Source organism: Triturus cristatus, chromosome 7 (assembly GCF_964204655.1).
Source record: "Triturus cristatus chromosome 7, aTriCri1.1, whole genome shotgun sequence".
Lineage (NCBI taxonomy): Eukaryota > Metazoa > Chordata > Amphibia > Caudata > Salamandridae > Triturus > Triturus cristatus.
Window position 1 is genome coordinate 62,158,021 of NC_140590.1, and position 28,000 is coordinate 62,186,020.

Sequence of the window (28,000 nt, forward strand, 5' to 3'; positions counted from 1 at the left end):
GCGTTTGCATTTAAGGAATCCCAAATTGAGATTCCTTAAATGCAATGCATTAAAGTTAAAAAATTAGCGATTTCGCTAATAGGGGGAGCAAATTACCATGAAGTTGAACTTCATGGTAATTTGCAAAAACTTTGAAAAATGCACTTTTGTGCATTTTTCAAAGTGTCATGTTGCGCACACACATGCCCTTAGAGCATGTGTATGTGCAACATATGTGCACAGATCAATTTCAGGGGTGCAATAGGGTGTCATTTTGACACCCTTGCACCCTTGAAATTGCATGAGCAATTTGCGAGTAGATACTGGTACTCGCAATTTGCTCATGCAATCTCCAATTCATTCCTATGGACCTGGAGGCCCATAGGAATGAATGGGACGGCATTCCTTAATTGCGACTCGCAATTTGCGACTCGCAATTAAGGAATTTGTAGGAATCGCTATTTTTATAGCGATTCCTACATGCATAGGCTTTTGCAATTCCTTAATTGCGATTCCTTAAAAATCGCAATTAAGGAATCGCAAAAGTCTTTGTTGATGCATGTGCCAGTAAGTCATTTAATAGGTGAGCCTAACCCTTTTACATTCCAAGTAATAGTGCGTAAATTCATGAATAAAGAATTGCAGTGAAATTAGCATACTCTATAAGTAAAGAATAACAATTACGTACATTTTTTAATCAAGTAAAAAATAAAATCTGCATTTCTTAGCAGAAAGAGAAATATCACAGAAAATAGCACATTGAAAGAGAAGGAGAAGGTGAAGAATACAAAATAAAGAAGAGAGGAAACACAAGAAAGAGTGTATGCAAATAGAAGGAAAGAAAAGGAAATGCAGATAGAGAAAAGAAGACATGAAAAAGATAAATGAAATAAGGATGTTGACAGAAACAAAACAAAAGGCATACCAAAAAATCGGTAGTGGTGCGACCACAAAAGGGAAGATGACAAAAACCGGGATCCAGAGGCAGCCGGAGGGGAGATATCCAGACCATAGATATGGGTATAAAAATAGAAGGATTTGCTGACAAAATGAGGGTACCTAAGAAGTGAAAAAAAGGTATACATTATTATCTTATAGAAAGATGTACCTTTTAGAAGGCTAAAAAGAAATGAAAGTAAATTATAGGTTAACCTAGACAAAAATACAGCAATAACAATGTGAAACATAAAAAGAAAGTTATATGAAGCTTTCAAGTGAAAGGGCATTTAGAAGTGTCTATTGTTTCCATTTTACAGTTGTCAATAAATTGACGGGATCTTCGTACGTTGTCATTTTGTTATTGTAAGTTACTTTAAAGAAGCACAGATGGAAAGATCAAATCTGGCTCCAGGGTAACGTAACGCAGGTTGAATGTCTAGAAATTTCATCCATCTGTCTGCTGTAGCTTTAGCCAGATCTTGAACAAAATATAATGGGTTTTCTCACCAAGTAACACAGCCTTTGGTTTTTGCTGCTCTGATAACTGTGAAAAGATCCTGATCTGTGTGCAAAAACATTTAGGAAATTCAATATAAAATGGACTTTCAAAAATTTCCATAACAATATGTAAACACCCAGTTGCTGTTCATTATCAAAAACATTTATTCATACAACAGTATTTTGTTCTTTTATCCTTTTTGTTAAAAATGAATGTAAATTCATTATATCTATATACAGAAGCTCTTATTCAATTCATTCTAAACCACATGATTGGTCTATTTCAGTAATAATCCCTGATATATGTATTCAGGCATTCATCCAGTGCCTATCTCATCATGGATATTGTGAAGATATAATACAAAACTTATATACAGATTTTATTTAGGGCAAAATAGTTGTCCATTAATGGTCCTTCACTTCATATTTTGTAAATAGCCTCTAATTTCTGTTATTCATTTTGATATTTTGAGGCTTTCTTCATGTGAAATGTCCTGTGATTTATTGGGGATATGATGTCACAAATTGAAGTCTGATCACTGTCTTAGTAGAAAAGAGCATTCATGTTTGCCATGGCTGGAGACAAATTGTGTTTCCTACGCCCATTTCGGCATGAAGTCTTTATCAGGAAGCTATGTATGATATAAGACCTTATCAATGTAGGCTGATCATCTAACCTTTAGGAAGATTTATAACTGGTTGGTTTTCTTGACATTTATGTATAACCTGTTATTTGAACATGGAATTGCATCCATTACAGTAGGGGACATATGAAAATATTACCTGTGTATTCAGTTAATTTCAAGCATATTCATGGTGGAACTGCCGCAATGTGGAGTTCGAAGTTTCGAGCCTCTTATTCTGCAGGTCTTTGTCGCGGCGTACAACCGGATGGATTCTTCCGCGTTGTGCACACGGGCGTATTGGGCTCCTATACGCGCAGATCCTGATATTCCAGAAAGAATATTATGAGGAGGCCTGTTGAGATCGATGACCAAGTCTATGAGCACTTTATATGTTAAGCTTAGTGGATTCAGGCATATCCAAAAGTTTTGGGAGAAACTTTTTGAAAAATGGAACTAGGTTGAGAGCCCTCCGTTTCCTCCGCAAGGCCGTGGATGCAAAGGTTGTTGCTTCTGTTCCGATTTTCTAAATCTTCAGTAACTTTCTTAATATATGAGACTTCCGCTTTGAGGTGTGTAACATCTTGAGCAGTATTCTGAATAGAAAGCATGGTGTTCTATGGTCACAACTCTTTTTTCCCTCAGAGACCATTTGTCGTCCACTCGCTGAAGCTTTGTATTAGTTTCCTCCATATAGGGTTTCATGGCGTGAATCTCATCTAGACAGAGCTCCATAGAGATAAAGGAAATAGGTTTAACAGGTGATGGAGGATCTTTTTTGGCCTTTTGTTTGCCATTAGCGGAGATGTGGTTGGTATTTTAAAGGATTGATTAGAAGAAATTGTAGAGGCATAAGTGGAGGACGAATGAGAAACTTGAGATAACATATGAAGATGTTCCATATTGGATTCCAGTAAAGAAAAAGTTTTTAGTTTCCACTGTATACTGAGAGTGAGCCATGCCAGGAGTGTGTAATTTTAAATTCCTAGTTTTCCCCATGCATAAATATAAATGATAAAATTAAGGGAAGTGGTATAAGGAGTTATCTTCAAATGAACTGCAGTTTAAATGTAGTTAAAACAGTCTCACATGGTAGTCTATTGCAGTGTTTCAGAAAATAGAAATGCTAACTTAAATAGATACATTGTTTAAAATGAAACTTCCCAAGGCAGTCTATTGCAGTTATTCAGAAAATAGAAATGCTACCTTGAAGAGATAAATTGTTGAAAATGAAACTTTCCAGCACAGAACAGCAGAGAGATTTATGATGGCTGCAGGGTCAAAAGGTTATGCTATTAGAATGGAAGCTCTGCTCAGTTTAATAAACACCTCATGAGAGGAGATAAGAAGGGTACTGCTGGAGCTTCAACCAGAAAGCATTCCTCTCAGTAAAGATGATAAAGAGCCCATTAAGCTGTCACCTGTGAATGCAGTTGTGTTCTGAGAGTATTCTGCTTCATTTGGAAATTAAAAGTAGTCTGGTGACAAAATTGCAGGTATGTGATGAAAAATACCTCACAGCTGCCACGCAGTTCCTTAAACCTGCCGCCATCTTCAGTGGGTGCTAAGCTACGCCTCCTCCCCACCTTTCTTAATCAGCCACTCCAGCCCTCTAGAGGGTTCCGAGGTGCAGCTACCTGGCACGGATGTCATCAATCCCTATTTAGCCTCAAACCACTGATGCGGCCTCTGCATTCTAGCATTTTCCATTTCATCCACAAGATTTTTGCAGTTTCAATGAATTCACCACAGTGGCATAAATACCCCATATGTGAAAGCTATTCTAAAAGGAGAGGTCCATCTATACTACGTCTTATTCAGAATTTAGGGACACATGTATCAATCTTTTTTCTGTGCGCAAACGTACCGATTCACAAAATTGGCTAGTTTGCAACCACAAAAAAACATTTTGGTATGTATTGAACTTAAACTGCGATTCAGTATCACGTTACTGAACCACATTTTTGGTTTGCAACTAAATATTGATTCAATTATCGATTGAGGAGCCGTTAGAGGAGTTCCCAGAGGCTGACGGGACCCACGGCCACACAAGCCCCCAGTAGTAGCAAAAAGGAGAATGGGCTTCACAAGTACCGCAAGGGGAAGCCAGTAAGCAGTTGCCTAAAATGGGGTGCAGGAACCTAGGGGAGGAGTGACAGCTGGAAGGCATAACACAAGGCCCACACCAAAAACACGAAAAATCTCAGTGACCCAACATAAATCCGTTGCAAAGCCCGGTGGGGACCTTTACGCCACAGCCATGGCAGAAAGAGAGTCAAGGCTACAGCAGCAGCTAAAGAAAAACAAGGGAGACCCGGCAATATCAGATTCACCCATTAAACAGATGCCTGATATCAACAGCACCCTGGAGATGATTTTAAAGAAGCTAGCAGAGGTCCACAACCTGGCTAAATCCACAAAGAACACCATGGACGCAATACAACTCAAGATCGCAGCAGTCAGAGCGGACCTACACACCGTCACCAACAGACTCACAGCAGCTGAACAGAGAATCAGCGATGTAGAGGATGCATCCCAAGGCTCAACGCGAGAGATAAAGGCAATAGTTAAAATCACCTCGTCACTCCAGAAGCAGACAGCGGAACTAGAAGACCGAAATCGACAGGAGAACATCCGCATACTGGGCCTCCCGAAGGGAGCAGAGGACCCAGCAGGCTCGTGTGGAGCCTTTCTTGAGGATCTGATCCCAAAAATCACAAATCTAAAGTTTGACCGTCAGTTTGAATTGAACAGAGCGCATAGAGTCCCCACCTTTAAGTCTTCAACAAGACAAGGGGCCCGCCCAATCATCTGCAGACCACTAAGGGCACATCACACAGAGGCCATTTTTTACTTTGCTCGTAAAAACCACCAGATAACATGGAAAGGCAACAAGATCATCTTTACGCAGGACTACTCAAAGCCCACAGTCGATACCAGGAAAGGCTTTCTAGCCCTGCGCGACAAGCTAAAGTCCAAAAATATACAGTTCTCCTTTGTAGCCCCGGCCAAATTCAGGATAGTCAACTCCGGAAGACAGCATTTCTTCAATGACCCTAAGGATCTAGTTGCCTACCTAGGGGTCCAGCAAAAGGAGGGCGTCACCTGAACCGGCCATCGGGTGAGAACTGCGTGCTTACCAGATGACTCTCAGGGGTCACCCTTCTCCTGTCCCAGGGGGTCAACACCACTCTAAGCACAAATGCTACCCCGGAAGACCACCATATTCAGGATAAGCTATGCAACCAATATCTACCTCAATTGACACACTTGTCTACCTCATTTGGGGGATGCCTCAACTATATACACTTGTCTACCTCTTGAGAGAATCCGGTACCCATCCGCAGGTCCAACAGACAACTAGCAACAGCAGGACAACGACACAGAATTTTTGAAGTACAACATAAAGACGATCCCTGGTATCCTTTTTGATTCAGACTATTTTCAGACCACTCTCAGCTATTTGTTGACGGGTTCGACACTCAGGTTTTTTTCTGTAATGCATATAGATGGGGGTCTTCAAGGAACAGAGTATAGCGATTTCTAATAATCTCTCTGGGATGTACAGATATCTAAGCCACACAATAGTTAATCTCCAAGAGACGGGACGATGATCCTGTCGTCGCACGTCCTACATACAAACTCGTATTGTAGGGGGTGAGGGAGGGAAGGGGGAACGGGGGGGGGGAGCCCGTTCTATGGGTTATCAGTTCTTTGCTATCTCTATCTTGTTGGCTTTCCTGTCCTTTTTCACCTTTTTACGCTCTATAACCTGGCACGCCCTGCTCGAGAATAGCCTTAAGAATTTTGACACAGACGCACACCCAGACAGGCTAGATACATTGTTTGCAGAGCACTGGGGGAGCACGGCCGCAATGGTCCGTAGGGTAAGGAAACCGGTACAAATAGGCCTGACTCGCTCCAACAAGACTTATGTGACCGTAAGAACGAGAACATCCGCCAAGCTACACCCAAGTTGATGGCTGGCAGCACAACACTCAACCTCGCAACAGACCTTGACATTGTGTCCCTCAATGTGAAGGGCCTTAACCACCCCATTAAGCGCAGGAAGATTGTACACTACCTGGCCAAATCTAAAGGGGACATAATCTTACTACAAGAGACCAAACTATCCTTGGAAGACGCCAAACTAGTGAGGGGTAATTGGATCTCACAGACGGCGTGCTCTCCGGCCGCCAAAAAAAGGGGTGGGGTGATGACATTGATATCCAAAAGATCCAACTTAACAATAGAATCACAATCCCACGATAGCGGGGGGAGACTCCTGGTGACGCACCTGAGAAGGGGGGAGGAGCTAATCCACATGGCTAATGTATACTGTCCCAACACGGACGACCCAGCTTTTTGGGAGGAGGTGGCTCGCTCGCTAGAGAGCTTCCCCCAAAACAACCTCATGGTGGTGGCAGGGGACTTTAACATCCCACTAGACCACATCACAGATAGACAATCCACCTGTCATTTCCACCCCACGAAATCACATGCAGCCCTCCAAAATATCTGCTCCAGATACAACCTAAAGGATGCATGGCGCCTCCAGCATCCGGACACAAGGGACTACACTTTCTACTGTAACCCTCACAACTCTTACACCAGGATAGATTACATACTAATATCTGGGTCCCAAACACACCTAATCGAACGCTCAGACATAGCCCCAAGACTGGTATCAGACCATTCATGTATCAGCTTAAAGTTGAGTGGGTGTCACAACGAAGCCGTCCCTCGGAGATGGCGGTTTAACAGCGATGTGCTGTCCGACCCTGCAGACAAAAAAAGGATCAAGGAGGCCATATCGGAATATCTCAAATTTAATGTCTCTCCGGAGACTAGCCCCAATACTCTATGGGATGCTCTGAAGGCGACGGTCAGAGGCACAACAATTGAGATTAAATCAAAAATAAACAAAAACACAAACTCTAAACTAGAGCAGCTTGAGTGGGAGATTAAAAGCCTCGAATTATCCCATGCTAAGGCCGTGAAGGAGAACAGTCTATTAACTAAATTAACACAGACGAAGTACAAATACAACAAAATACTGAGTGACAGGGCAGGACTGTGGATCAGTAAATACAAAGCCCTCAATCTGTGCGAGGCCAATAAAGCGGGAACATTTCTTGCCTCCTACCTAAAACACAAATGTATCCAATTTGCCGTTTCTTCCATCACTGACTCTAAAAACAGAACCCACACAAAACATAAGGACATCCTCAAGACCTTCCAAGAGTTCTACCAGGAGCTATACAAGAAAGACCAGAACCTCAACACAGAGGAATGGTCTAGATACCTATGTAGACTCGGGCTACCGGAGCTAAACACCGAGGAGATGCTCAGGCTCAGGCAAGAAATTAAAAACACCGAAATCGAAATGGCAGTCAAATCTCTGCAAGACAATAAAGCCCCGGGGCCTGATGGGTTCACTGCCGCCTTCTACAAGGCTTTCTTAAACCAATTAAAACCAACGTTGAAACAGGTCTTTAATCACGCAGCAGTTCAAGTGGGGGGTGTCACAATCCATGTCAGGGGCTAACATTATAGTCATCCCCAAGGAAGGTAAAGACCACTTATCACCCAAAAACTACAGACCCATATCCCTTATTAATGTGGACTGCAAGATTTACGCGAAAATTCTGGCAGTCAGACTAAAGTCCGCTCTACCCAAACTAATAAGTAACTCACAGGTGGGCTTCCTACGGTCATGCATGTCCAATGACAACACACGACTTCTCTGCCACATCATAGAGCAGGCATCTACCAAATCGGAACCAGCTGTGGCCATTACACTGGACGCAAAGAAGGCCTTTGACAGAGTCTCCTGGGAATTCCTGGAGCACTGTATGCAGTCCTTCAACCTAGGAGAAGGATACATCCGAATGGTGATGGCCCTGTACCGGGAACCATCAGCCTGTATAGTTGTGAATGGACCACTCTGATCCATTCACCCTACAACAGGGCACCAGACAAGGATGCCCACTGTCCCCCTCGTTATTCTTACTAGCACTAGAACCTCTCATCCAAGACATCAAACTAAACAAGAACATAAAGGGCATAAATATCAACGGCATTGACATAAAGGTATCCGCCTACGCTGACGATATTTTAATAGTAACAGAACAGCTGAAGACCTCAATTGCTGGCCTGATGCACACCATAGCAGAATACTCCGGGCTCTCTGGGTATAACTGAAATAAAGACAAATCTGAATGCAAACCACTAAATATTCACTGCATGAGTGACAGTCTGGGGGAGTCTGGCTTAACCTGGCAGGCGGTATACATAAAAAACATGGGTATAAAACTTGGCAATGACCTAATCGACACACTACATCATAACGAGAAAATATTGTTAGAGAAGATTAAGAAACTCCTAGACTCGTGGTCACCAAAGTTCATAACATGGTGGGGCAGAATTGAAACGATCAAAATGATGATCACGCCAATGATTAACTATCTAATCAGCATTTTCCCACTCCTCCTCACAGATGATTTCCACCGCAAAGTTGATATTATGATCTCAAATTTTCTTTGGCGAGGAAAGAAAGCACGCATAAGCATTAAAAAACTAAGACTGGAGAAAAATCTAGGAGGGGTAAACCTAGCAGACTTCAAAACTTTCCAATTAGCATTTCTAGCAAAACAAGGCTCTTACTGGATGGCGCCACCGGAAGGCTACACACCGTCATGGTTGCAGGTGGAGAAAGACATCCTAAATAACCTAAGCCCTCTCGCTCTACTAACAGCAAACAGATACACCTACACCTCAAAACCGATCTTTAAAAACACTGAAATTGCCCTACTAAAAGTAGATAAAAAACTAGAAAACAGCATCAGAGGGTCGAAAAACGAATCACTCTGGGCCAATAGCAGGATTCTATACAAGGGGAAAAGCCTAACCTTTGAATCTTGGATTGAGAAAGGGATCTACTATCCCCTCCAAATTGAAAACGAAACCTACCTCATCACCTTCGCTGCCCTCAAGGCCAAACACAAACTAAATGATATCGAATTTTATAACTTCCTAAAAATCAGATCGGCTGTGGCCAAAACCAAATTTTTAATCTTGCAACCGTCAATCTTCCAGCTCGTATCTAAAATAAATAAATTAGGACATAAGGTCTCACACCTCTACAAACTACTCCGCCCTAAATCCTCCAAGCTTAACGACAAGACAATTGCCTACTGGAATAATCAAAGTAAAGCCATTCTCAATGACCGAGAGTGGGCCACACTATGGACATCGGCCTCACGAAATAGGATTTCCCCAGGGCTCTCACAAACAAATTTTTGGTTGCTTCACAAGGCTTTCTGGACCTCTGCACGACTACACTCATTATGCCTCAGGGAGGGGGCAGTATGTTGGAACTGTTAACAAAGAAAAAGGTGACCAAGCACACCTCATCCTGTATTGCCCAGCTCTTAAAACATTCTGGGGTGAAATCTTAAGGTTCTTAAATAAAATGTTTGACTGCACTCTAACAAAAGAATTCTCCACTATCACCATGGGATTTATGAGCACGGAGTTGAAGTCAATAGATGACAGGGACCTACTGGACTTACTACTGACAGCAGCTGTAAAAATGGTCCTTACAAACTGGAAAGATACCACAAAGACATCGTACAAAGGATGGTTCAACTGGATCACGCATCTTAGAGGAGCAGACAACATGACACTACAGAACTCACCCTGGAAACCGGCCTATAGAAGGATGTGGAGGTCCCTGGACACGTTCCTAGACTCTTTTGGGCCCCCGTGAAAACGTGGCAGGCCGGGGAGACACTGCCTGACACCTCAGTGAAGCACCACCCTCACAAGAATGTAATCGGGTCCTAATGGTCCCAGCCAATGTCAGATGTAATGTATAAGCAATATAATTCTCAAGTGCCTGGCCTCTTTCTCTTCTTTCACCCCTTGCTTTCATCCTCCTTTCTACTTTCCTGTCCTTCTTGACTTTTATGACTGGTAGAGAAAGCATAGATTTATATAGACTAAAAGCGAGGGGGCGAATCGTTACAAACCCTGTAACAGAATTGCTAATGTGTTCTTGTATTGTATAAAATTTCATAAAACACGTTGAAATACAAAAAAAAATCCTTTAAAGTGACAAACCTGATTGTGATACTAGTAATTGGGGTTGGCGTTTCTCGTGTAAATATGTGTAGTGAAATCATGTGGAATTATCACTGAGATTATGTGGAATTGCTCCAGAGTAATTCTGCATTTAGTGCTATTTTTTTAGTGCGTAAATGCTCCCTCTTGTCTAAAAAGGACACAAGGATAAATTTAGCGCAACGAAATAGCGCTAAATGCAACAGAACAGGAATAGTGAGCGCGGGCAGCAGCTCGCGCTCCCTAATTGCGCTCTCGTGGTGGTATGTTATCCCCCCAAAAAAATTACTCCTAATTATGCGAGTGAATGTAAGTGTGCTTTAAGTGATAATTCTGTGTCAAACAATATCGTAGAATTACTCTGGCATAATCTGTATTTGTCCCAGACCTGCTTGTAATATTCAAATAATAAAGATGACATACCCACCAGCATGCATTCCCATCAATGACCCAAAGATCAGCTCTCAGCTGTGCCCTCCAACCGTCTACCAAGTAAAGCCCCTCTCCCCGCCCAACATACTGACTGTGGTAGCAGCAGAAATGTAGCTCACCATTTTCATTCATGAAAGCCGTGCTCCCTTCTGTTCCCACCATCCCATCGAAGCCTCTCCTACCCTTTGGAACAAGTGTAAAGCCTGCTTTGTTGGTGGGCAAATAACTTGCCACCCTCTGCTTCCTCTGGCTGCCAGAGTGTCAAGGCTGCCCTCTCTTCGTTCCAATGTGTAATTAAACACTCCGAGCATTGGCCTCTTAAAGTCTTCCCAGCCACATAGAAAAGCCAGGTTATGTTTTTAATATAGATAAATGTTTATGTAGAACTTTTATCCAAAATGCATGAAATAGAACTATGGGGCATATCAACAACAACCGGCGATAATTATCTCTAAGCGCACTTAGCGCTAGGATAATTATCGCCGGCTAGCATGAATTTTTATCGCTGAGATAGCGTGCTATTAGCAACGCTTATCTCAATAGCGATAAAAATCCTCACGCTAACAGGCTAACGTGAGATTATCGCTGGAAACCCAGCGATAATCTCACGTTACCTTGTTGATAGGGACAGGCAAACTTAGCCATGATATCCTCCTTCCATAGGATATCATGGCTAAGTCTGAAAAATACCAGACGTAAAAAAGCAGCGTTAACCACGGTTAGCACTGCTTTTTTTGTCTCTAACAGGGTTAGCGACATTCTTGATAATAGGAGAAATGTCGCTTAGCGACATTTCTCCTATTATTTTACTCTGGAACGCCCCCTTTGCATCTCATTACAGATGCAAGGGGAAGCGTAGAGTAAAAGGGTGCTAACATGCAAATTTGCATGTTAGCACCCTGTTGTTGATAGGGCGCTAGTTTTATCTCTCCTTTTTTGGCTTTTAAAGACAAAAAAGCAGAGATAAAGCCCTTGTTGATATGCCCCTATGTCTGCTATTATTTTAGTGGGACGTTTAAGAGCCCGTGCCATCTTGAGCCAGCGCAGCCCTTTTAACGTGCACTTTGCATTGTGGGACTTGTAGTTTCAGTCCAGGGATCAAGCGTCTGGAAACAAAGCATGGGAAGTTTTTTCTTAGAAGTTACAGTAGACAAAAGAAACATGAGCGGAAAACAAGGAACACTATTTTCTTCTGTTTAATTTCCTGCATAATTTCACAAGCCTAGACCCCCGTACTTCATTTAACTCATACATTGTAAGTGTTTGAAGAGAATATGAAAGGTGTGCAAACAGAATGTGTTCCTCTCTGCTGCTCTGTACAGCATGCTAACATGTAGAGACTATCAGAATTATCCAGATGAGAAGAAGGACTCATTTCACAATATAAAAGGACATTAAAGAATGCCCCGGGCACTGTTTAGGTCTCGCCTGACCCAGCGCATGCGCTGGTCTGGCGAGACTTACTGAGAGGGCTCCAAAAAGTGCTACCAGGCCAGCCTAGAGCTACAGTGCATACTTTCACTTTCGCGGCCGCATGGCCGCTTTGATGCTTGATCGCGATCTCAATCGCGATCACTTTCACTTTCGCGGCCGCAACGCCGCTTGGCATAGCCAATAGGTCTCGCTTATGGGACCTTATAAGTATTTAGTTATGCAACTGTTGCATGGCTAAACACTTATAAGGTCCCAAAGGCGAGACCTATTGGCTATGCCAATGCTTGTTTTTTCTTCCTGCCGGAAGGAAGGTCTCATGCGTGAGGACTGCATCCAGGAAGATGGACGAGGAGGTGATGCTCCAGCTGCAATAGGTTTTTGAGCCCCTGCAAGAAGAGGCAACGTGTCTTACACTGCACAACAGGCCCTGACAACCACAGGCCCCTGCGGAGGATGAGTCCAAGGGGTCGAAAGAGACTGAACAGATTTCAAAGTTAAAAGAAATAACGAGAGAAAAGTTGGGTCTGATAAAAAGGAAAGCGGAAGAATGGATACTAGGATGATGTGGAAAAATAGCTGTGCACTGTGAAAGACGGGGGGGGGAATGCACAGATTTTTGCACGGGGTCACCAGAGGGCGCTATATCACCGGCACATAGCTGTTCATTGTGGGTATTTATTCCAGCAAGCTTCGTTAGTAGCAATCTGGTTCAGTTGTTCAGAAACGAGACTATAACTCCCAGAAACCCCTGATCTGTTTATTAAAACCCAAAAACTGGCAGTCAGGGGCCTCCAGAAGAGGTGGGCCTCTGTTACCCTGGGTTCTGCAGGAAGCCCGGGGGCTGAAGTGGGTTGTTTATGAAGCAAGTACCTAAGGCGCTGTTCCTGCATGAGGGCGTATGGGGCGGAGCACCACCAGTCTCAGAAGAAGGAGAAAGAGATGGAAAGGAGACTGGTGGTCTGAGGCTGCGGCACTCTGGTAGCAGTGCAGCACGGCAGTGTACAAACACACCCTGCGCATGTGTGGTGGACGTCCGACTTCAATAGCGCCCAAGTCACGCATGTGCAGAGTGTGTCTGCGAGGCAGTGGTGAGGGCAAGCAGGCGCTACCTGAAGCAACTGGTTTTCCAGGACTTCGGTCGGATTTTCGGCTCGCCCAGATCTCTGACGTACCTCAGAACATTCTTCTAGTTCTAGGATCCCGCCTCCTCCTCTGACTGGATGACCGTTGATACAGTCACCCTATGACAATAGGAGGTGGGATTTCAAGTACTGCTTCCTGCGCTGGGTTCGTATTTCCCTCCTTCCTTAAAACCAGCTTCAACCCGGTCCGAGAGAAACCTCGTGATCAAGCTGAAAACAGTGAGTACTTGATGTCCTTTTGGTAACAGTGTACTCACAGCAGAGTGTACCGTGCACTCACCCTTCTTCAAGGTGTGGCTTGCATAGGGTTGCTCTCACCCCACTGCACAATAAATGTAGTTAAAACAAAAGCAACGCTGACAACGCACTCACCCCACATCAGGATTAACCGGTCACTTATTCCTTCCAACACAGCAAGGTGTACACAGCAGACCTGACGATACAATTGTACAAAGCACTTCCCTCACACGACAAGAATGCTGGTGCACACACACCATAGCCTGGGCATACAGTGCACTCAGCCTGCTGCATACCCAGCAGTGCAGTCCCTACTCGGCAATCCTGCAGTTGCGATCACCCTCCTCAGCAGAGTGTATTGTGCACTCACCCCAAGGAAGGGCATATAATTACCTATATCGAGGCTAACAGTGAGTGCAGTCATCCCCTTAGCGCTGCACCATCCATGCACGGCTCAGGTGATCCTACAGACCACTCACATCCACAGACCTGACATTGCAACGTGAACAATGCACTCTCCGCACAGTTCAGCGGGAATCACAGGGCACTCATCCCCCCGCAGGCTGTACTGTGCACGCACCCTTTTGCAGCGTGCACACTAGTTCACAACTGACAACCAAACGGAAGATATAGTGAGCCCTACAACAAGCCGATAATGCAGTAGACACACAATGGGGTGACAGTGCATCTCCCCACAAAAAGGTATGGAGCGTTAGCACAGTCCCTCCAGGTACAGCGCACTAAACCTGCACAGGGCGTCCCTCCGGGTATGCAGCGCGCTCGACCTTTTAGCTTGAATTGACAGTTCCTCAGCTGGGGGCATCTGAATACCTGTGCTCTGTCGTGCCTGGAGGGGCTGTGTTTGAAGTCACTGGCCGCTGTTGAGGGTGAAAGGGGCTGCTGGATGGACTACAGCTCCCAGGAGCCCGTGCCTGACCGCACCTGAGTCGCGGCCCGCCCATCCGCCTATTGGCTCCAGTATCCCTCTAATTTCATTCGATTCCGCAGCGCGGGACGCGCCGCGGGACGCCCAGGACGAAGCCCGGACGAAGGGCGGACAGTCTGTGACAGTCCGGGACAGGAGGGGGTAGGAGGGGGCCGTATACAGGCTTTTTTGTATGTTGTTAACCTGCCTAACTTGTTGTGTGATCCGCCTAAACGTTACTGCTATCAGGGTAGGGCAGTGAGTTGTATGGTGGTATAATGGGAAGCTATTATTTGTGCTAGGCAGCCATATACAGCGTAGGTTTATAGGTTGTTGCATATTGTGGTGTTAGTCCGTTGTTGAGTATCGGTACTGGTCAAGCCCGGCTTATAATGTCTAAAGCCAAACCAGCGGTTGTGTCCACTACTATGGATAACTATCTAGTCAAGATGGTCGATAAAATCAACCAAGAATGGAGGAAGTCCTTAGGACGGCCGGGGTCACATAGCTTGAGCCCTTCCTCTCTTAACCGATCGGCCCCCCAGTCAATTACTAATCCAGATGTCAGTGTTTCCTTAGATCCTATGGACAGTTCCATCTTGGTTGATCCAATGGATATCATAAGCGAGGCTAATGTTACTCCCGGGCCCCCTAACGATTTAGAATCTGGTCAAGAAACTTTTCTTGATCCAATAATTCCAAGTGTGCAGGCATCGAGGCCACAAAGATTATTACGTTCATGCAGGAACAATAGCAAGATTAATCAGCCTAAACGAGGGGGGAATCGCTCCACCAAGAGAGCCGGCCCTTCATTGTCCAATGCTCAACGTGACCAAAAAACGGTACAGGATGGTACCACGATCACTTTAGATAATGAGCAACTTGATTTTTTGCTAAATGCTATTGATGCCAAGTTTGATTTACTTGTTAAACCCCTATTGACCAAACTTGCCATAATTTCAGATGAAGTAGTCAGATTGGGAGGTTTATTGGATTCATTCATTAATGCCGGCACGGGAGCGAAAACTAACGATAATGAACTTGGACCTGTTGAGGTTCCCTCTAATACTCCTAATTTAGTTCTAACGTCGGCCGTGAGCAGCAATCCTAATTTTAGTTCTGGGAATGATTGCGAAGCTGTTCCTGCTGTCCCCAACTCTCTCCCGCAGTTGTCGGCCCAAACTAAACCTTCCTTTAGCTCAGTACTAAGGAAGCAGGTGGGTTCCAATGCAAATTTTAATAGTTCAAGTAGCCCTCAGCCGGATTTACCGCCGACCTGTGCACCTTTTGTGGCAGTTTTAACTAATGTTCCTCCATTAAGAGTGTCCGGAAGCAACCACGGCTTTGATAAATCCCATTCATCACTAAAGAATAAAACTGTGGATTGGCTCCACCGGCAGTGTGGCTTCCCCGTAGCCCTATCAGGGGATATCTTAAGCACTAGAAGAACTAATTGGGTAGGCAAATCTCGTAAGACCTGTGGAGGGGATTGTATTGTTATCAATTTTCGAAACCCTCAACTTACCTCCACGGTGCTGATCAAAGCCGCATCTCTCCCTATACGAGACCAAGGAATTTCTCTACGCCCCCTTGGGTACTTTTATAGAGACCATGATATTCAACCTGATGTTGAGCGTTACCGATGGAGGTCTAGAGATTTGAACATGTGTGCTGGTCCTACTATTTCCACGTCTAATAGATTCCAGCCCCTGAGTGGGCTTGATTGTAACGATTGACTGGTATTACCTTTGGTGGACCCAGGGACTGTGGTCGTTCCCTTGGGAGAGGGGAGGCGTAGTGTGGTCCCCGGGGTTCCAGAATCAGTGGAGGCTATTGGTATAAGTGGTATCAGTGTTAACCATATTGATGTCCCAGTCGATTGTGGAATTGAAAGACCGACCACTGACGATAGGGATAGGGTTGTATCAACTAAGCTCACTGTCCCAGACAACTGGGGCCTGTGCTCAATTGCCTGTTGGAATGTTGCTGGACTCTCACAAAAGGATGTATGTTTAGGTTGGTTTGATTTCATTAACATTTTTAATATTATTTGTTTCCAGGAAACCTGGAGTCTGGACCCCATTAATTACAAGGGTTTTGTTTCTTACCATTTGCCGGCTGTGGCTTCCACTTCGGGCAGAGCAAAGGGTGGGCTTTTAACTTTGATTTCAGTGGAAGTACCACTCACTGTTAAGAAATACGTACCGATTGGGGCCCATTCCCAGATTCTATGGCTTTATCAGGAGCTGGGTAGAAATATCCTTTTAATTAATTTTTATAATAATGTATTTGATAATACTAGGCAGCAGGTAGTGTTTGCTTTAGAGTCCGCTTTGGCAGATATAGTTACGGGAAACGATATAGTGTTTGATTTCATTTGGCTAGGGGATTTTAATACTGCTGTGTGTCCATCCCCCGCCCACAGGGTTTGTGGTTTTGTAAATTGCTGGGGGGAAGGCGTCTCTCATTTTCCCCATAATCGTTATGGAGATTCATTAAACAAAATCTTGATGACCTATGATATGGAGATGTTGGAGAATATGAAAGGTGCCTCTGGTGAAACCATCCCTACATTCACGGGCCGAAATGCAAATACTGTGATTGATTTTATTTGCATTTCATCTAGCCTTAGCTCGTGGTGTACAGCCCCTTTGGTAGTTGATAATTTAATTAGCGATCATAACTGCCTAACTATGGAGGCTGTCCTCTGGAAGGCGAAACAAGGCCCCAATTTAAACATAATAGCTAATATTGAACCCCATCGACCAAATGGAACCAGAATTAGGTGGAAGGGGGATAAAGCTGATATTCTGTCCAACTCCATTATTATTAATTGTGTAAACGAAATTGCTGTTATTTTAGAGAGCAAAGAACTAACAGATGTAATTATACCCAAGTTTATAAATATTAATCTCATTATTGATGCTAAATCTACTAAGCTTCTTAAGGGTAAGTCGTGCGGGCAAAGGGGGTGGTTCGACCATGCTAGCACTATTGCCCTTAAGGGTCTTAAAGAGGCACTTGTAGCCAAACCAAGGGATATAATTTTGGTTAGGGAGCTCAGAGCCACCTATCAGGCTGCAGTTAAAAATAGGAAGGCCGAACTAAGACAAGAGGCATGGGACAAGTTAGACCAGGCGGCTGAAACCTCGGATTCCTCCCTTTTCTGGGCAACAGTCAATTGTCCCTTTCTTAAGAACGAGGAGATGCCTGAACTGACGGCAAATGTTAGTGCAGAATGTTGGGTCTCCCACTTCTCCATGATTTTTGACTCGGATAAATCTATGGATGTAGGTGGAGGTGATTGGCCAGTAATCCCTTTAGATATATCCACTACCGAGGTTCAGGATTGTATTTCTGTTAGTAAGGGAGGAAAGGCCCAGGGGCCCGACGGGGTGCCCATAGATGTCTACAAAAAAGAACCAGAGATATGGGGCCCGTTATTAACTAATGTGTTCAATGCAGCGGTCTGTTATGGTGTTCCACACACCTGGGAGGAATCTATTATAATCCCTATCTATAAGAAGGGAGAGAGGAGGGACGTTAAGAACTACCGTCCAATCTCCCTTCTAGATTCCTCTGTGAAAATCATGAGCAGGGTGCTTCTGGTCAGATTAGAAGAATGGGCCGAATCGAATAACATATTGGCAAATTCCCAATATGGTTTTAGGAAGGGACGAGGGACAGTAGAACAGTGCCTCAACCTAGAACTTCTTATAGGGAAGTATACGAAGGCCAAGAAAGGTTCTCTTTTTCTCTGCTTCGCAGATTTGAGCAGTGCCTTTGATATGGTGAACCATAAGATCCTATGGGAGAAATTACTAGAAATGGGGGCACCGGAGGGCATTGTTTATTTCTTGGCCCGGTTATACGCTAACCTTAGTTCAAGTGTTCGTTACGGCCCGGGAGGGGAGCGCACCCCTAAGTTCCTTATCAGACGTGGTATTAGACAAGGGTGTGTGCTTGCCCCTCTACTTTTTACACTCTTTATTAATGAGGTCGATTCTGTTTTAAAGACTGTTGTGGCTGACGCCCCAAAAACTCTTGATTTTCACGTCCCAGTTTTACTTTATGCGGACGATGCCGTTATTTTATCTAGGACCCCTATTGGCCTTCAACGCCTAATGGACAGGTTTTCTCTGTTCATTAAGGAAAGGAAGTTGATGATTAATAAAACAAAAACTTTTGTTATGGAGTGTGGTAAGAGCTGTAAAAAACCGCATTCGTTTTTTATTGAAGGGCATAAGGTCCAAACGGTGGACTCTTTTAACTACCTAGGTATTACCTTTTCCAAGTCAGGTAGCTGGTCCAGCGAGATCAACCGTGTTAGGGCTAGAATGGCGAAATGTGCCCACGGGGTGTTTCAGTTCGCATCTAAAATAGGGGATAAACGGCTTAAAGACATGCTGAAAATCTATCAAATGAGGTGTCTTTCTATTGCTCTTTATGGTGCTGGTATTTGGGGGCATGTTTCGACTGGGAGTCTACAAGTGGAGGAAAATCTCTTCCTAAAAAGACTCCTAAGTTTACCCATATCGGTTTCTAACGATTTGGTGCATAGGGAGTTTGGAATTCAACATCTTTCAGATTCTGTCGCCCTCAGACCACTTATGTTGTGGCGTGCAATCTGGGCAAAGGAAGAGACCTCCCTAAATAGAGCTATCATTAAAGATTGTTTCTCTATTGATAATCATCTAAAGATCCCATGGGTCAAATTTGTCACGGGTAGTTTTTTGGAGATCTATGGTCTTAATGTAATAGAGGATTGTTATGCAGCCTCTAGTTTGACCAAAAATGAGATGAAATCTGTTTTTATGAGCCACAAGTCTGAGCGGCGTGGGAGGGCCAGTGGTAACTTAACTACCTGTTTGTTCTACGGAAGTTTCTGTGAGACGATAGGGTTCCAACCGTATTTGAGCTTTGTTACCAATCGGTTCGTACTGACCAGATTGCATTTTGGGATTGTTCACCATTTGGTGGCATTTCCAAGTATCAAAAAACACCCGATTGGTCCTTGCCCATGTGATAATACTACTGTACAAAGCACCATGCATTTTTTATTGTTTTGTCCACTTTATGGCAATTTTCGTTCAGCTTTTTTAAAACCTGTTTTTAAGAAGTATGGAGTTAGGATTGTAAAAGATACCATGAAATTGTTATTTAACCCGCCACCCGATGTCTGTTTCTTTACTGCCACTTTTCTTCTTCAGGCCATCAAAGCAAGGCCTAGTATGATATTTTAAACTGTCTTTTAATGTATTTTAACCGTCTGATTGATTTTGTATAATGATGTTTGTTTTATAATGCAATGTATGTGCTTTTATGGACTTTGGGGCAGATTTATGTTGCACTTGTGCCACTTTTGCGCCGCCGTTGCGTCACTTTTGTGACGCAGCAGCAGCGCAAATCCTGCGCCATGGTGCGGGGTATTTACAACGTGACGCATCTGGGAGATGCGTCACGTTGTAAAGCCCTGCGCCACATGTAGGCGTTCCAGGGCAGGTGGGGGCGTTCCGGCGCAGGAACGCCTCCTAAAAGTGGCTGAGTGAAATCTACAAGATTTCACTCAGTCACTTTTAGGCCCATGCTGCGTCAAAACCCTGCGCCTGCTTGAAGCAGGCGTAAGGATTGACGCAGCATTGTACAGATAGGGCCCCCCAGAACATTGCTGGAGCTGTGTCGCGCTTGCGACGCAACTCCAGCAATGCGCCACTTTTACGGCACAGATGCGTCACGCATCTGTGCCGTTTTTGCCCCATGGTGCGCCGCATTATAAATGCGGCGCATCCATGGTGGCGCAGCTGTGGCGCATAATAATTGGCGCATCCCTGCTGATATGCAGGGATGCGCCAGTTAACATAAATCTGCCCCTTTGTGTTTAAGCTCCGAATAAAGCCTTATGAAACGAACGACAGTTCCTCTCTCCATGCCTCGAGCCGCACTTCCTGAATCCTCCCCTGGGGTCGGTCATGTGTCGGGCCTGAGCGAGCTGCTAGCGCTCCAAGCATCACTCTTCCTGGAGTCGGAGCCTCCGCTGCAGAAAAGTGCGGCTCGTTGTGGCTCAGGGGGGGGACATGTGAGTACATGGGCTCTCTGAGCATCGGAGTCTGTTACATCTGTCATCGGGGTGGGCTTTCACAGCTCAGTGTCTGTCCGACTTGAACTTTCGTTTGAAATGCATTGGGCTGGATGAACGTCGTCAAAGAGCATAACAGGAAGCTCGGACGGGTCATGATGTTTTTGACTTTTGAGCATCCGAGATCGGTTAGTACATGTGAGCAGGTGAGGCGTGCAAGGAAATGAGAACTGTGAGTACCTGGGATGCATGAGTACCTAAGATGTTGTATAAAGTACATACCACATGTGACGGTTGTGAAAAAAAGTGTGAGACTGCAGCCAGGCCCGTGTGCTTCATCTAGGATGTGCCAGTGTTTGAACCCTCAGTGCTGTGCTGGCTCTAGTTCTGGCTTCTGTTATTGTGGGTGGCTTGCCAATAGTCCCGATATAGTGATACATTTAATTTGTATTGCAGGGTTGATCGGGGCACATTCTATAGACGTAAAACGTACATATAGAAGGTCCCCCGATCACTTCTGCATTACAAATTTCAGCATGTCCTTCTTTCCAAAATTATTTCACTTTTACGTGCTGCACCCGCCTCACCACTTTCAAAAGTCACCAGCCGCTACTGTACTTATTCTATGCTTTATGCTGTTCATGCATATTTGTATATTTTGGGAAGTATGAAAAAGATATGTTGATTTATGGCTTAACGAACATTGATCAGTCTGGGTGGCTGTATTGTGTTATTAAATCTTGCAGGTGAATTCTGTCCTCACTACAGTAACCAAGACATTGTTTTTGTGCACAGAATATATGAGTACAATTAAGCAAATAAAAATGAAAAGTAGGTCTGTGCTGCTCAATTATTAATACTGCACCAAACTGTACAAACATGAGCATTTTTTGTTTTCACATCATGACGTGTACTTGATTTCTGATATTAAAAAATGTAAAAAGCAGACATCTGAGCCCCGAGCAAAATAAACTATGATGCAGAGTGCCACCCCAAGGTAATATTGAAGGTGGTGCAGGCCGGGTATCAGGGCGTGGTACTGAAGCGGTTTTCATCACCCACCCAGATTACAGGGGTCTGTGGCTGTGCCAAGGAGCAGGGGTCCTCAGTGCTGAGGGGTGGATCTCCACAGCCTTAGTATACGCCGTTTGAGAAGTGCTAATGCTGTGGCAAACCATTGTTTATATCTCGATGAGTGACCGTGTAAGAGTGCCGTCTGTCGCATCACGTGTCTCTGGATAGGATACCCAGATTGGTGTATATAGCAGCCCAGACTTCCGTCCAGTATGATGCTATATTGGGGCACTCCCATAGAATGTGCACAATGTCACTGTCAAGGGCGGAGCACCGCGATCCCCGAAGAATGCCCGTGTCGTGTAAGCGTTTCCAATGCCACCTATGCAAGATTTTGCAGTAACTCAATTTAAGGCATGCTTCCCTCAGAATCCTGTTGTGACCTGCCAGAAGCCCCTCCCATCCCTCTTTTGTGTGCTTGATGTGGAGTGGCAGAGATCACTGTTCCTGCAGGGGGAGCTCGAGTGTACATGTTTGGTGAGTATGCTATACATCGCTGCCACCGTCCCTGACCTGGAAGACCTGCTTTTCTGCTGTGCTGTAAATCACACACAACTGAGGGGGAATAGGAAAGACTCATACAGCGACCTCCACTGCAAATATCAAAACACACAAAAGAGAAGTAGGAGCTTTTGAAATCACGCTATTATGTCCGGTGGCACCCACAAATTGTGGCATGCTTCTTCATAGGGCTTGCTAAACAACCCCCCACCCCCGTGCAGACCAATGCCTGGGGTGGAGCAAAGGGGAGGGGGAAGGCAATACAAACATAAAATTTGAGGGATCAAAAAAGAGAAGTATAAGTGCAGAATATAGAATTTAAAACTGGTTCATGAATATCCACCTATATACTTTATTCCTGGACTTCTCGGTCAGGATTAAAATAAATATAGGATTGCAGTGACAGGTATTTTTAGTAGCCCCCCCCTTCCCCCCAACTGCATATCTGTCAACATGTCCAGCCGGTTTGATGTAGCCGTTACACTGGTCTTTACGGCTTTCGTCAGGACCTGAGAGCCCCTTTATATTACCTTCCTTTCCTACCCTACTTTAGTAGGTTGAGAATAGTCCCACTCTGGTCTAGAGCTGCTTAAACACACTGCGGTAGTGTGGACGTAAAGTTAGGAGTCGTAAATCCATTCTGTGAATAGCAAAAGTAGTAAGTTTATTCTGTGAATCGCAAAAGTAGTAAGTTCATTCTGTGAATACCAGAAGTAGTAAGTGCATTCTGTGAATACCAAAATGGTACTAAGTTTAGGATTTTGTCTTAAGTTTGTTCTGTGAATCGGGCCCTATAGGTCTTCCCAGGTGGAGGTCTGGTAGCTTTGTGTACCTTAGGTAATGTCTAGAAATATGAAACGACTGGGTTGTTGTTACAAAGTAAGAGCCCTTCCTGTTCTGAAATCCAGTCTTTGTTAACTGCTTCCTCCACTAAAGTGGCTTTTTCTGTTCTAACATCTGGAGTGGGATCCCGGGGTAGGATGCTATAAGTTCCTTTTATCCGATAAGAGTCTGCTGCATTCGTTCTCATATGCTGTCTTGGTCTGTATGACTATATCACCTCCCTGGGATCCTTGTCCTGACTTACTACTTCCTCCTTAACTCTCAGGATTTTCATTCATACTAAATGAGGACCCAAGTGATTTGTACAGGATCACACAAGTCGGGTGTTGGGAGGAAACCAATACTGAAACCGAGGTCTCCTGGCTCTAAAGCCAACAACATTATCACTGAATCACCACAACTCGATTGTGAGGCAGTACTTCTCAAAGGATGGTATCACTGGGGGAAAGGCATCTCATTTCACTTGGGTTCTGAATTTATCAAATGCGATACATTGCACCTATTCTTAGATTCTGGGGAATAACATGTGGGTTTTGTTTTCTATCATACCAAAATACTCACATCCTGGTAAACACCAGGCCTTTTTCCCATGTACAATTCCAACATGTTTGACCCGCCAAAATCCAATGGAAGGTGTCAGCTTTATCACAACTGGTAATTGCTCATCACACCACTTATATTCATGAACCCTGTTCAAACAGTAATCTCAGTTTTATGGGCCAGTTGTATTCCGGACATTTGAGAAGTGGTAGGAAGGTACAGAGTCGGTCAGAAGTTGACCACGAGCCGTGATGAACATGACTGTATCTCTACAGTGAATGTTGTGTCAACGTCTGTCAAAGAGCTATAGTTCCTATCTCGGAAGCCGGAAGTAAGAAGGTATTAAAAGCACCCCAACCCGGGTGGAAATACGGACAGTGGACCGCTGTGGAGTAACTGGTGCCTTGTCAACCTGTGTGTATTATAATTAAAATGGGACGATGGACATGTTGAATGAAGCGGGAGACCTTGGTTAATCTTGGTTCCAGGATGTTCATGGATATAGTGTTCAGATACCTATGTGTAACTCTTCTAGGTTTCTACCAAATGTCTTGGTCCTTCAATAATACACCTACATGGCATGGGCATTGCTGGCCATCACCCCTTCCCTGGACGTGCAGTGGCAGCACTTTGGAGCATATTTCGACAAGGGAGCCTCCGGAACCCATTAACCTCCAGGCCCTTCTTCCTCCTGCTACTGCTCAATGTTGAGGAGGTGTACATTTTCTGTGCTGGAATCTGTTCTGTTCACTATCATCCAAAGCGCCGCCTTTCTTTTGGAATAACCCCGCTCCCTGACTCTTCGGTGTTTATTCTCTTTTGGTTAGCCCTCCGGATACTTTCCCCTACCACATTCCATCTTGAAGTAATTGTGTTCAATAACTAGGGGTGGGCGAAACTCGCAAAGTTTTACTCTGTGGAATTCAGCAAAGTTACCTAAAAACTCTGTGAGATTCCGCAGGGTTCTGCGAGCAAAGCGGTACAAAAGGGGGTGGTGATGGACGGAGCATCAGAACCAATCAAACACTCACACCCAGTCAACAGATCTGGGTTTGATCCATCACCGTTCTTTAGTCCACTCTGCCACCCCAGTTCAGACATGGCCATATGCAAATCAGTCTGACCCTGTGCCTCATGGGAACAGTCCAGCTGTTCCCATGAGGCACATGGCAGGTGCCGGAGACATTTGAACGGTCGGTAAACTCCGCCACGCGGCGGTTGGCGGAGTTTTTGTCAGTGTGGAGTGGTCAAAACTCTGCGAACTTCGCTGTCAGAGCCGAGGTTACGATCCTTCCCTTCAAATAACACCGAACCAGATCAGGAAGAGCGGCGTTCTCTTACATCGCTCCTAAAGTGTGGAACAGCTGCGCTCTCCACATCAAAGAATCCTCCTCTCTTGACTTCCACCAGAAGCTGAAAACCTGGCTTTTCAGTTAACCAGTCACCACGGGCAGGGATAGGCACACACATTTGGTCATTGCTAAGATACCCTCGAGGACAATAGTGTGCTTTACAAATTAACATAACATAGCATTACGTAACACAACATAGCATAACATGGGAATGGGAGTGGAGGAGATAGGGGTACATATCGGTTTATCTAGATGAGCTGTTAAGTGATTGATGGGGACACGTCGGTCTGATTACTTTCATTGTTAATGTTGGAAACGAAATACGCAAATCTTTGTCTGACATGTATATATCTTGCTCTATCATCTAATTAAGCAAGTTAAAAACAAATAACATAACGCAACATAAAACAAGTAAACATTCCCTCCACAGATTTTTGTTCCTAACATGTCTGCTGATGTGAAGATATGGTATGTGGTTCGGTGTTTTGATGAAAATCCTAAGTGGCTCCTCTGTAGGTGGGGGCTGGGGGGAGCGCCAGTGCGCCAGTATATTCTGAGTGGCTGCCCCCAGGGAAATTGCGATCAGTCGGCCCCTTCGGGATTTTAGAGGATACATCAACGGATTAGGGAGGCCCAAAAGGATGTAGGCTGGGAAGCGTGGAAGTTGCGTGTCGAGATAAGAATCTATTTCGTCAAGGATTTGGGACCAATATGGCTGAATGCGATCACAGCTCCACAAAAGGTGTGCTGGGGTACCCACCTCCCCACACCCTCTCCAACACAGAGCGCTCTGATGGGGATCGAAGTGATGGAGGCGCTCCAGCGTGTAGTACCAATAGGTAACTACCTTAGTCAGTGTCTCAGTAAGACCTGTGTGGTATGTTGAATGTCGAGCTCTATAATAGATATTGTCCCATTCCTTATGGGTGAGAGACCGGCCTAGCTCCCGTTCCCACTATGCCTGACCCGCGTTATATGTGAGTGTATTGGTAGCTAATAGGTGTTTGTAAAGGTCAGAAATGAGCTTCTTATCAGAAGTTCGGGTAATAAGCCATTTCTCATATGCGGTTAGGAGTCGTTGGCCACCAGGTTTAACTTGTGGCTGCAGAGCCCAATGTCTGTGCTGTAAGTAGGGTAGTCTCTCCGTTTCCGGGATACCATTGTCTGTCCGGAGTTGCGGGAATGGAATGATTCCCTCTATGTCAAACAGGTGACCCAAGCGTCTGCAAGGAGAGGGACGCCAGTGTGCAAAAGCCTTAGCGTCCATGCCGGGTTGGAATTCTGGGTTATTAAATGGCAGTGTTAGAGGGGAGGGAAATTATGTCAGCTCGTGGGTGATGGCAGTGCGGTCCCAGGCCTCCATAGTCGTGCTCGTGATGTAGGATGCGTAGAGATTAGGTGGCCTATGTGCCTTGTGGAGGAAGGGGATACCCTGCAGGGGCGTAGCTGCAACTGCCTGGTCTTGAAACAACCAATGCTTCTCGGACTCGAGGCGGCACCACTCCACTAAGTAGCGGAGCTGCGAGGTGTAAAAGTAGAGCTGTAAGTCGGGGAACCCTAACCCCCCCCCCCCCGGCGGCAAAATCGCTATTGCATGCTTGAACCTGGGTTTGCGGCCCTGCCATATGAAGTGTGCTAAGTCTGACTGAGTTTGCTGAATCTAGCCAGCAGGGGGATGGAGAGGGAGTGTCTGGAAGAGGTATAATCTGGGGTAGTACAGTCATCTTAGTGGCCGCAATTCTGCCCAACCAGGAGAAGGTGTGATGTTTCCATTGGCCTAATTCTTTGCGAATGTGCTTGCGAAGCCTATCGTGGTTAGCAGTGACAGTAGCTTGAATGATAGAGCCTAATTGCACCCCCAAGTACGGGATCGTGGAGGCAGACCACTGTATGGAATGTTCTTCTTGTATATGAGCCAACGTGTGCAGAGTGAGAGAAATGTTAAGAGCGGTCGATTTGTCCATGTTAATTTTAAACCCCGAGGCCTGCGCGCAACCGTGGAATTCGATGAAGAGCGCCCTCAGCGAATGGATCGGGATAGTGAGGGAGAGCAGAATATCGTCCGCATATAGACTAATGGTATGGATATCCCCACCGAATTTGATCCCGGTTTTGAGAGGGTGCTGTCTGCACCGTAGGGCAAGCGGTTCCATATAAAGCGCAAAGAGGAGGGGAGAAAGAGGGCACCCCTGCCTCGTGCCCCTACCTATGGGGCACCGGGAGGATGTCTGACCGTTCACCCGGACTTTGGCTGGGGCGAGCGATAGCAGTTCAATATCCGCGCGCGCAGTTTCTCACCGAAACCGAATCTCAACAGGACCTGTTCTAAATAGGGCCAGTGTACCCTATCAAAGACCTTCTCTGCGTCGATGGTCAATAACATATATTACCCCTGTGTGCGAAAAGCCTTTTTAATGAGGTGGAGGACCCTTTTTGTATTATCACTTGTTTGTCTTTGTGGTATGAAACTCGCCTGGTCTGGTTCCACCAGTTGAGGCATGTAGGGCGCTAAGCGAGTCGCGAGGATGCTCGTGTAGAGCTTAATATCTACGTTTAGGAGGGAAATTGGTCTATATGCGTTGCAAAGTGTTGTGTCCTTCCCAGGCTTTGGGATAGCTACCACAGACGCTTCCAGCATTTCCTCGGGGATGGCTCCAGTTTGTGCAAAGGTGTTAAATAGATCCCGTAATAAGGGAGCCACTTGAGCACAGAAAGTTTTATAAAAGGCTGCCGAATAGCCATCTGGCCCAGGTGATTTACCGAGCCGGAGGCAGGAGATCGCCGCAATAACTTCTTCGGTCCCTATCAAGATGGTCTGCTTGCGCTTGGTTAAGAGCGGGTACCTGTGCAGCCTCTAAATAGTCGGAGCAGTAGAGTGTTTCTAGGGGGTCGCTCGAGTAAAGTGCCGCGTAGAAGTCTCGGAAGGCTTCCGCGATGACTGCATCATCTGAAGTAAGCTCGCCCCCCAAACATCGGATAGACTGCACCCATTGACGCTTCCCGCAGTTTGTGGGCTAAAAGATGGCCGCATCTATCGCCCCCAGTGTAGTAGGAATGACGTAGACGGAGAGCCGCATATTCAGCCTTGTCTTGATCTAGTGCTGTGAGTTGCTTCCGTTCCGTACACAGTTGGCGCCAGGCTTTGGCCACCCCCGTGCACTGGTGCATCTGTTCCAGTTCTGCCACCCTTTTAGTGAGCTCAGCTCGCTTGCGGCTGCGTTCTATGTTACTGGCTGACGAGATGGCAATGAATTCTCCCTGTAGGACGGCTTTAAGAGCAG